Source organism: Triticum dicoccoides, chromosome 1A (genome assembly GCF_002162155.2).
Source record: "Triticum dicoccoides isolate Atlit2015 ecotype Zavitan chromosome 1A, WEW_v2.0, whole genome shotgun sequence".
In the NCBI taxonomy this organism is placed as follows: domain Eukaryota; kingdom Viridiplantae; phylum Streptophyta; class Magnoliopsida; order Poales; family Poaceae; genus Triticum; species Triticum dicoccoides.
In genome coordinates, this window is record NC_041380.1 from 44,522,958 (window position 1) to 44,531,685 (window position 8,728).

Genomic DNA, 8,728 nt, shown 5'->3' on the forward strand with positions numbered 1-8,728 from the left:
ATGTATTCGAGATTATATCTATTATTCGAGACGATGTATTCGAGATTATATCTATTATTCGAGACGATGTATTCGAGATTATATCTATTATTCGAGACGATGTATTCGAGATTATATCTATTATTCAAGACGATGTATTCGAGATTATATCTATTATTCGAGACGATGTAATTTGAATACTAAATTGTTTTATATTTCTTTTGGCATAGTTAAATAAAAGCTATGGCGGACAATACCGATAGAGAGGGAGAACAGACCATGTTCGATATAATACGCGGGCCAGATGATGATCAGAGTGAAGAAGATTATGACGGCTCCAAATTTCTAAACAACACCGGAGAGGGTGATATGATATTCAATCGCGACGACCGAATTGATGAAGTCATGAACTACGATTATGACAACACCGGAGAGGTATATATATTTATATAAGCAGGCATCTGGTGATCATCACATGTTTTAAATGAGTTGAAGATATATTACTGAATCGATCTTTCTTCTTTCAGCCATCCGGATCGAGCAAATCTTCAGGCAACAGGACGAAACGAGGCCCTAACAAAAAGTTGAAGGAGGGCGTAAAGTATAATATCGAGGCAATCAGACCTAATGGCGAACCATTAGCGCCTAAGAAGATTGCGGACAAGTTCGTTCGTCAGTGCGGAGTTCTTGTGAAGGACCAACTCCCGATCTCCCTTCAAGAATGGAGAGAGCCAGCAAAGCCACGTCCAGATCTTACTTTTGTCGACGACAGACAAAAAAGTTTGCTTTGGGATACTCTCATGGAACATTTCACCCTACCAGATCATTTCACAGAAGCAGATGTGCAGAAAGTCAAGGACGCTGCTCTTAGAAAGATGGCGGTTTCATTCAAGAACCACAAGAATCGTGAATGGGACAAGTATGTCAAGGGAGGAAGGAAGACTCCAGTATTCGAGGGAACACTAGAGAATCAAAGTGCTCATTGGGACGATTTCGTGAAATTCAAGGATTCAGAATTATCTAAGGAACCGTCAAGAATAAACAAGGCCAATGCCGCAAAAAAGGATAAGTTCCATAAGCTGGGGCCAGGTGGCTATGCGGTGGGAATGCCTAAGTGGGATAAGTCTGAGAAAGAGATGCTGGATGCAAGTGTCACTCCAGAAACATTGAGCTGGCCCCCCAGGTGTAGGACTTGGTTCTATGCGCATGAGGGGAGTTGGACCCGAAGACAGGCAAAGTTTCCAAGAAGGCATATCTAGACGGAGCCGAAGATAAGCTACTTGTTGCAATAGAAGAGGCTCGATCCGGGTTGTTCGAGCCCAACAGAGAGAACGACGAGCTTACGCGTGCCCTGGGAAATCCTGAACACCCGGGAAGAACACGAGGCATGGGCGCTATTCCGTGGTATGAGGGGTTTTCAGACTGGAATGCCGACTACAGAACCCGTGCGAGAAAGAAGATTGCGGAGGAGAAGAAGAGGAAGATGGAGGAGGAGCAGAGGAAGCTCGACTATGAACGCCTTCAAGGCCTAGAATCAGCGCACGCGGACTTGGAAATCAAATTCCAGCGGCAACAGGAGCAGATCGACTCACTTAGCCAGCAAAGGGGGTCTCAGCAGCTGCAACAGCTAGCGGATGATCCAGCATTGGATACCACCGCCCCATCCATGCCGAGAAGCAGCGTAGGTTCCGCCCCGTTTGACGCAATGCTGGATAGATACCCCGTGGATGACATCACGGAGAACACTAACTGCGAGCTACACTTCAAAATTAAGAACATATCCTTGAAGGTGGCGGATGGCGTTTCTTATACAAATTCCCCCAATGCAACCTTCCATTGCAACCCGATTCCAGCAGGCTATGCTCGTGTCGTGGTTGATGAGGTGGTGGACCAATATTCGGGGCTAGAGCTTGACATTCCTGGAGGTGACAAGGAGCACACACTCGGAGATGCCAAACATCGTATCATCCTATGGAGAAAGGATTACATCATCTTTCGAAGGCCACCGACACCGCGTCACTCGACTCCTCGTCGAAATCCGCCACCGAGTCAGCAGACTCCCGCTCCTCCAAGTCCACCAACGCGTGAGGCCACTCCTCCTCCTCCAAGTCCGGCAAAGTGTCAGGCCACTCCTCCTCCAAGTCCGACACAGCGTCAGACGTCCACTCCTCCTCCAAGTCCGGCACAACCTCAGGCCACTGCAAGTCCGGCACAGCTTCAGGCCACTCCTCCTCGTCCAACTCAGCCCCGTCAGCCGTCTCCGCCGCCTCAGCAATCGCAGAAAAGACACCCCGCAGCTATGGTGCGTAGCGGTACGAGTCGAGGTCATAGTACAAGAAGTACAGGCGGAGGCAAGCGATATAAATACGGTCCAAACCTCACTACTCCTCTTCCTGAGAAGGCTTACGACAGGACCGAGGAGCAAACCAATGCCATAGTGCGGGCAGAATTCGACTATCGCAAGAAGGCATAACTGCTGTCTATAAAGCTTTCCGCCATATCAACCAATGATGCTTTGAACTTAACAGTCTTAATACAATCTTAAAGGTCTAGTTGGTTATGACCTTCCACCCCCAAGGTTGGAGCATAATGTTTTCCCTTGTGATGTCCACAGTTACAAACATGATTATGTCATCGCCGAAGAATTATTGCAGCCAAATAGATTCATCCTTCTAGTTGGCAATCTGATACACTAGCCACTTTGTGCCTACATAGAACTGGCTAACAGCAGCCCGCCGTGGACTAAATTTGGATCCTTCGGTGGTGTACTCACTAGTGCAGAACCGGGCAATAGCACCGGTTCGTAAGGCCCTTTAGTGCCGGTTTAGGAACCGGCACTAAAGATTCGGCACTAAAGGCCCCCCCCCTTTAGTACCGGTTCAGCACGAACCGGTGCTAAAGGGGATCCACGTGGCACGAGCCAGTTCCGGGGGCCGGGAGCCCTTTAGTACCGGTTGGTAACACCAACCGGTACTAAATGGTTGTGGGGTTTTTGGTTTTATGATTTCTTTTTCATTTAATTTTGTGTTTTCCATTTTAATTCTTTTTCGTTTGCTGGTATTTTATGGTACTACACATTGTACACGTTATGCATATATATATATATATATATATATATATATATATATATATATATATATATATAAATAGAATTTCTAGTAGAACCAATCATATATATATCATCAATGTCTCACAAACCACCATATTAATTTACACATACACACATGTATAGCTATATACAATTTCTCCTACATATGCATGTTGCCTTCGGAGCCAGTGGCATTAGCCTAATTGGTGCCTTCGGAGCACGATGACAATTGGAAGTGGTTCATGAGGGCGGTAGCGGGTAATAGTATTCTCCCTTCGGATTTATGACCTGGTCGAGCAAAAATCCCGCTATTTCCTCTTGAAGTGCTTCTGCGCGCTCCGTTTCTAGGAGCTTGTCCCGCACCTCTGTGAACTGTTAAGAAGGAGATCAATATGCATGTGTATTAGTTATGTGACTAGATATCGATAATGGTGTAAAAATTGTGAATAGTGTTCTGACAAGCGTACCCATTCCTGTCTTTGAGATCTGCTCCTTTCGAACGCCATCATGCAAATGTTCTCGCAAACACAAAATGCACACAGATCAGTCCCCTGCGCCTGCTTCAGGGCCTTTATTACGAGAATGGAATTTAATTTGATCAGATAATAATTAATCAAGCATGATAATTAAAGATATGACAGCTAGCTAGCTAGCTAGTACTACTTAATTACTTACCTTGGATCAAAACCATTTCAGCTTTGGTTTCTATTCGCCTTCCATGACGCTGATGAACCTTGCCCAAGCCCTGCCCGCCGACAAAGAAAATGAATAAAGGGGTTATTAAATAGTTCATATCATGAAATGACGAACAAAATAGACCGAGATATATAGTTAATAATGATTGAAATTACCTGTTGACTATCCCAAACAAGATGTTATAGTCGCTATTTGCTTTGAGTAGCGAGTCCAGTATTTCAACTGTTCCAGCGTCAACTTTAATGATACACAAGATCCGGTGAAATCTGCATGCACACACGTTTGCATGTCTTAATTAAGCGGGCATATGTAAGCAAAAACATGTAGCTAGCTAGTAGGCAAAAACAGAGAATTTGTAGTACAAGAAAGTGTGACTCACTGGAAGTTGTAAGGAAGTAGTATATCTTCATTGTATTTGAGGCGCTTCAAGAACTCTAGCATGCTGTCCTCTACCTGCTTCTCATAATACTTGTTCATTTTCCATGTGTATTCATTAACGGTGTTTGGGTCAATGAACTCAATGCCATAGCGTCCATCTTTTCTCATTTCATACATCTTCATCCTGCATAATACCACAGAAAAGAATATAGTGAGGATAATTACAGGTAATGATTGATCAAAAGGATCACTACAGCTAGCTTGAGACTTAAATTACAGAAAGAAATCACTTACAGACAATAGCAACTGACGATAGATTTGTCGAGTGCGTCTTGATTGTATAACTGAAACAGTTCAGAATACTCAACGGCCACAGCTTTCTCATGGTAGTAATCATCCTTCTTGACATCCACCATGAGGGACTCTCGATTGAATCTCTTGGTAATGTCCATGTACCATTGATGCAATTCATACATTCTCGTTGGGAGCTTGTTGACATCTTCTGGCTCGACCAAAGGTTGGCCCCGGACATATTTCCGTTTTATTTCCTCCACTGTAATCCCAGGCATGTCCTCGATCTCGAGGAGTTGTCCAACAGTGATCTTGAGTTCTTCAGCCTACATTATATGCTCCTGGGTTATTACCACATCGCCCACCTCGGGAACGTAAACTGTTTGGCCACAATAATATTGGGTGCGCGTACTGTCACGTGTTGTTGGCGGCACAACAAGCGGGGGGATCGATTGCGCCGCCTGTTTTCCCAGCTGGGCAACGGTTTTCCCGCATTTTTTGACAGCTGCTTGTTGTTTGCTCGAGCTCGAGCTCGCCTCCTTCTGTAGACGTCGTCGATGTAACTTCCTGATGTGGCGCTCATAGTCTGAGTCAACAGGCTTAGGAGCTGGTGGTTGAGCCATACGAATGAAGTGGTCAACTACTTCCACAGGCACTTTCTCCCTTGGCGGCGGTGGCGGTTTCGGTCCAAAATGGGCGTCGACTTCTGCCTGCACTATGGCATTGGTTTGCTCCTCGGTCCTGTCGTATGCCCTCACAGGAAGAGGAGTAGTGAGGTTTGGACCATATTTATATCGCTTGCCTCCGCCTGTACTTCCTGTACTATGACCTCGACTCGTACCGCTACGCACCATAGCTGCGGGGTGTCTCTTCTGCGATTGCTGAGGCGGCGGAGACGGCTGACGGGGCTGAGTTGGACGAGGAGGAGTGGCCTGAAGCTATGCCGGACTTGCAGTGGCCTGAGGTTGTGCCGGACTTGGAGGAGGAGTGGACGTCTGACGCTGTGTCGGACTTGGAGGAGGAGTGGCCTGACACTTTGCCGGACTTGGAGGAGGAGGAGTGGCCTCACGCGTTGGTGGACTTCGAGGAGCGGGAGTCTGCTGACTCGGTGGCGGACTTCGACGAGGAGTCGGGTAACATGGTGTCGGTGGCCTTCGAAAGATGATGCAATCCTTTCTCCATAGGATGACACGATGTATGGCCTCTCCCAATGTGTGCTCGTTGTCACCTCTAGGAATGTCAAGCTGTAGCTCCGAATATGGGTCCACCACCTCATCAACCAAGACACGAGCATAGCCCGCTGGAATGGGGTTGCAATGGAAGGTTGCCTTGGGGGAATTTGAAAAAGCAACGGCGTCCGCCACCTTCATGGATATGTTCTTCATTTTGAAGTGTAGCTCGCAGTTAGTGTTCTCCGTGATGTCATCCACGGGGTATCTATCCAGCACTACTGCGTCGCCCGGGGCGAAACCCACGCTGCTTCTCGGCATGGATGGGGCGGTGGTATCCAATGCTGGATCATCCGCTAGCTGCTGCAGATGCTGAGACCCTCTTTGCTGGCTAAGTGAGTCGATCTGCTCCTGCTGCCGCTGGAATTTAGCTACCAATTCCGCTTGACTTGCGTCTAGGCCTTGAAGGCGTTCATAGTCCCGCTTCCTCTGCTCCTCCTCCATCTTCCTCTTCTTCTCCTCCGTAATCTTCTTTCTCGCATGGGTTCTGTAGTCGGCGTTCCAGTCCGAAAACCCCTCATACCACGGAAGAGCGCCCTTGCCTCGTCTTCTTCCCGGGTGTTCAGGATTTCCCAGGGCACGCGTAAGCTCGTCGTTCTCTCTGTTGGGCTGGAACACCCCTGATCGAGCCTCTTCTATTGCAACAAGTAGCGCATCGTCGGCTCCGTTCAGACATGCCTTCGTCGAAACATTGCCTGTCTTCGGGTCCAACTCCCCCCCATGCGCATAGAACCAAGTCCTGCACCTGGGGGGCCAGCTCTTAGTAACCGGAGTGACACTTGCATCCTCCATCTCTTTCTCAGACTTATCCCACTTAGGCATTGCCACCGCGTAGCCACCTGGCCCCAGCTTATGGAACTTATCCTTTTTTTCGGCATTCTTCTTGTTTATTCTTGGCCGTTCCTTAGCTAATTCTGAATCCTTGAATTTCACGAAATCGTCCCAATGAGCACTTTGATTCTCTAGTATCCCCTCGAATACTGGAGTCTTCCTTCCTCCCTTGACGTACTTCTCCCACGTCATTCTCTTGTGGTTCTTGAATGCAACCCCCATCTTCCTAAAAGCAGCGTCCTTGACTTTCCGCACATCTGCTTCTGTGAAATTATCTGGTAGGGTGAAATGTTCCATGAGAGTATCCCAAAGCAGATTTTTTTTATTCTCGTCGACAAAAGTAACATCTGGACGTGGATTTGCTTGCTTTCTCCATTCTTGAAGGGAGATCGGGAGTTGGTCCTTCACAAGAACTCCGCACTGACGAACGAACTTGTCTGCAATCTTCTTAGGCGCTAATGGTTCGCCATTAGGTTTGAATGCCTCGATATTGTACTTTACGCCCTCCTTCAACTTTTTGTTCGGGCCTCGTTTCGTCCTTTTGCCTGAAGATTTGCTCGATCCGGATGGCTGAAAGAAGAAAGATCGATTCGTTAATATATCTTCAACTCATTTAAAATATGCGATGATCACCAAATTCCTGCTTATATAAATATATATACCTCGCCGGTGTTTGTTGTTTCAGGATCAACATGTTCTTCGTCGTAGTTCATGACTTCATCTTCTCGGTCGTCGCGATCGAATATCATATCACCCTCTCCGGTGTTGTTTAGAAATTCAGAGACGTCAAAATCTTCTTCATTCTGATCATCATCTGGCCCGCGTATGATATCGAACATGGTCTGTTCTCTCTCTCGGTCGGTATTGTCCGCCATAGCTTTTATTTAACTATGCCAAAAGAAATATAAAATAATTTAGTATAATCTCGAATAATAGATATAATCTCGAATACATCGTCTCGAATAATAGATATAATCTCAAATACATCGTCTCGAATAATAGATTTAATCTCGAATACATCGTCTCGAATAATAGATATAATCTCGAATACATCGTCTCAAATAATATATATAATCTCGAATAAATCATCTCGAATATTATATATCGAATACATCACTAGCTAGCTAGCTAGCTAATAAAGATCGAATACTAGAGAGTAATCTAGGCGGTGGACAACCAAAGTGAAGGAACCATCACTGGATCATAGCTCGGGTGATCTCCCCATAGAACCTGCCAGGTATTGGAGAACCTGACGTCCATAGCAGCCATGTAGCGATGGACGTGCTCGTCCTCCTCCCTGACACGGTGACATACCACCTCCGGCGGGGCCGGCTCCCTCCGCACCGAAAGTGGCCCACGCGAATGCCACCAAAGGAGATGAGGGTCGACGACGGGACCCGGGGCCGGGTTCCTCACCAAGCGTCGCGCCCCTGAAGGTAGCACCTCCCAGTGCCAGCCCGGCAGAGCCCAGTCCCGGACATGGGTCCTCTGAAGCAGGACGTCGTCGCGAACGGGTCGACGGCGAGGATGCGGGCCGGGCATCGTCGACAACAAATACTATATGCAAATGTAACACTAATTATGCTATCATTGCATATGTCAAAATTCTATATGCTATTTCATACTAATTAAGCATCTAACACTAAAAACAGAAAAAACAACTTCTATACATCCATTAAAAACAGAAAAACAACATTATATAAAAAAATTCCATACTAATTAAACACTAATTATATCCATCTAACATGCATTCATACATATATACGGTGAAAAAATAATAATCTGAAAAATCTAAACTAATTAAACATACAAAATACGTATATACTAATTAACTTAATTAAGGAAATGTGCGTGTGTGTGTGTTCATGCTTGTGTGTGTGTATGGGCTCGGGGAGGGGCGGCGGCCACCGGGGGCGAGGGATCAGAGAGGGGTTAGAGGGGGAGAGCTCACAGCGGGGCGACGGCGACGGCGAGGTGATGGCCCGGGGCGGCGACACGGGGACGGCGCGACGGGGACGGGCCCGGGGCGGCGACGGAGACGAGGGCGGCGACGGCGACGGGGGCGGCGACGGGGACAGGGGCGGCGACGGGGATGAGGGCGGCGACGAGGATGGGGGCGGCGACGGCAACGGCGCGCGACGGGGGCGGCGTCGATCGATCGGAAAGAAACAGAGGGGGAGAATGAAATTTTTCGAAGTGTTGTATATATAGAAGGCACCTTTAGTACCGGTTGGAG